The sequence below is a fragment of the Nicotiana tabacum genome, chromosome 1 (assembly GCF_000715075.1).
Source record: "Nicotiana tabacum cultivar K326 chromosome 1, ASM71507v2, whole genome shotgun sequence".
Lineage (NCBI taxonomy): Eukaryota > Viridiplantae > Streptophyta > Magnoliopsida > Solanales > Solanaceae > Nicotiana > Nicotiana tabacum.
In genome coordinates, this window is record NC_134080.1 from 124,726,442 (window position 1) to 124,729,690 (window position 3,249).

Sequence of the window (3,249 nt, forward strand, 5' to 3'; positions counted from 1 at the left end):
TAATAAATTCTGCTTGAATGAGCTTTCAATACATATGGCCAAATATCCAAACACTTGGTTTGTTTCTAGAAGGGTTCACGTGGACTTTGGCAGAATGTCAATAAAAGTCATGTTCTGACTTGTAGGCCAACATAGAAATCACAATCCATCTAGCCAAAGATATTGCATTCCTTATTTAAGGAAGTATATACGTATAAAGCTATATTCACGCACAATGCCTCGTGCAAACATGGAAGGCCGAATCGTTTGCTAGCAGCAACCAATTAAATTGGAGATAGAGAGCCAAATCATATTCCAATTGAAATTATAACAAGAAAAGGATTCTACTCTGCCTAGGAAAAGAACCGCCGCCTCAATAGACTTCAAATTCGTTTTGGGGATGGATTATGAATATCCCACATCGAAACAAAATCCTTGACTGCTGACCTCCATCATCTATAAATACCATACACCTTTCATTCCATTAGTACCAATTTCATTACCAATTTCAGCGTTTGCAAATTGGTTTGAGTATAATTTTGACGACTTAGAGGCACTGACGCGAAGGTAATTTCTTCTTCTTTTCTTGTGCTTTTCTTCCTTTGTTATTCTTTTTGTTTGTAGGTCAAACAAGAAAGATGATTCTTGTTTAACGAGATGATCCATGCATGAAGAAGACATTCTTAGGGTATGGGGGGATGAGTACTCATCCCTGCCCAAATATCGGAAAGATTACTTTCATGGCCCGACTACCGAAGAGATTACTCTCAATGTGGCCCGACTATCAGAGAGATTGCTCTCAATATGGCTCGACTATCGGCGAGGCCAACTTAAGGTGCAAAGGGACTCATATGTCCACCTTAAGATTGGAAAGTTCTAGTTCCTTTTAAGGACAAACCCACGAAGAGGCCAACTTAAGGTGCAAATGGACTTATATGTCCACCTTAAGATTGGAAAGTTATAAAGCTTCAACTCGAAGACGATGTCGACTTGAACACTTGGAAAACTTTGAAGATTTGGCGGACTTTGCAGGCTTCAACTCAAAGATTCGGAGGGCTTAAACAATTCAACTTTAAGATCGGCGAATTTGAAGACCGAAGGACTTGAAGACTTCAACTTGGAGGGCTTAAATATTTCAGCTTTAAGACCAGCTAATTTGAAGACTGAAACTTGAAGATCGACGAACTTGAAGACTTCAACTTTGTGACTTGGAGGGCTTAAATATTTCAACTTGAAGATCGGCGAATTTGAAGACATAGAGAATCCCTGGACTTCAATGCAAATACTTGGTATCCTCCTAAAATCGGCCCATTGAAAGTATCAATTTACCATGGAGGATTGCCCCCTTTTAAATCAAATGAGATCAAAGTTCAATAGGAGGATGACATTTCAGCTTGATCTTACATTCCTTCATACTTTATTTGAACAACAATTGGGACAATATATATCTTTTGAACTTATGCGACTAAACTTAGAATGAAACTCTAAGCTACCTACGTACTTCGGTGAAGAGGATCAAGTCATACCGTAGTTCAGACCAGGTGATTTTTTTAATCATTTTTTTAATTTTTTTTATATGTCCTAACTTTTACCTAGGCCGCCTCTTTCGAAGTTTTCAACCTAGCGAATATTTTTTTTTGTAGGGGGCCGTACACAGTTTAGACTCATGCGGGCCAGGAGTGTAGCAACATGCAGTTTAGGCTCGTGCGTCAAGGAGCTTTGCAACTTCATGGATAATACTTCTCCAAAAACTTGTCAGCCGATTCTCATACCATCTGCATCAACCAGCTTGTAAGCCCCACTTGAGTAAGCTTTTTGTACGATATATGGCCCATCCCATTTTGAAGTGAACTTTCTTACAGGTTTATGGGAAGTAATTATAGGTCTTCGTATGGCAAGGACTTGATCTCCTACTTGAAAGGATCTCGGGTGAACTCTTTTATTGAAGGCGCGAAATAATCGAGCTTGATAACATCAAAGACTCTGTTGAGCTTCCAATCTCTTTTCATCAAGAGCTTCCAACTCTGCTAATCGAAGTCGAGCATTTTCTTCATCAGTGATCCCTTCTTGAATAGCCAGTCATAATGAAGGTATTTGGCGCTCAAGTGGAAAGATGGCTTCGACTCCATAAACGATTGAATAAGGAGTTGCCTGTGTTGGCACGCAGTGAGTCATCCTATATGTCCATAGAGCTTCTTCCATACGATTATTCCAATCTCGTTTGAATTTGGAGACGACTTTCTTTAACATGTTTCATAGAGTCTTGTTGAATGCCTCAGCTAGACCATTGGCTGCAGCATTGTACATCGAAGAGTTACGTTACTTGAAGCCAAAGAGATCATAAATCTTGTTCATCAGCCTATTGTCGAATGTCTTTCCATTATCCGTGATTATCTAATGAGGAATGTCAAAGCGATAAATAATGTTTACTCGGATGAAACTTGCAACATTTTCCTTCTTTACTTCCTTAAGAGCAACAACTTCAGCCCATTTTGAGAAGTAGTCAGTTGCAACCAAGATGTATAGGTGCCCACCAGAGGACTTTGGTAGTGGTCCAACAACATCCAATCCCCAAGCGTCAAACGGTCAGGATGTAACAGTCGGGTGCAACACTTCAGGAGGTTGATAAATAAAATTCGCCTGAAATTGACAAGCCTTGCATCTTCGAGCATAGTCCAAGCAATCTTTTACCATCGTTGGCCAATAATATCCCATCCTTTTTATATGGAAGTGGAGTTTTGGTCCAGATTGGTGTGATCCACATACCCTAGAATGCGTTTCTTGGAAAGCTTGGAGTGCTTCATCTACCCCTAAGCATCGCAAGAGTACTCCCTCGAATTATCTTCTATATAGGGTATCTTTGTAGTAAAGGAAGCGAGGTGCACAACGACGGATTTCAGTTCTTCTCCGCAGATTTTCTAGGAGTATCCCATAGCACAAGTAGTCGATAATGGGTTGTCTCCATTCTTCTTTCTCGACTTCAGAAACAATGACAATATGCTTGAGTTCATTTTCTTCACCTTCAGCCTCATTTGGCAGTAGTACTACCCATTTTTGGCGGACAGTAACTTGCGCTTGATCAGGCAGGGTTAAGATGAAGCTAGGACAGCTAAAGCATCCGCCTTCTTATTTTCTTTCCTTGGCACATGCTGAATAGTCACATCACCGAGCCACCCCATTAACTTTTTAGCGTAATCATGATATGGGCATAGTTTAGGCTTCTTGACCTCATAACTACCTAAAAGCTGGTTGACCACCAACTGAGAGTAA

General features: G+C 40.3%; 1 long non-coding RNA gene across 1 annotated transcript; it reads left to right on the forward strand.

Annotated features, from left to right (window-relative positions):
• The first annotated feature begins 487 nt into the window (after window positions 1-487).
• On the forward strand, window positions 488-2,919 carry LOC142181938 (uncharacterized). The gene is made up of 3 exons (XR_012710837.1): window positions 488-1,520; window positions 1,623-1,770; window positions 1,842-2,919. It is a non-coding gene; the product is annotated as an uncharacterized LOC142181938 (long non-coding RNA).
• Window positions 2,920-3,249: the final 330 nt, after the last annotated feature.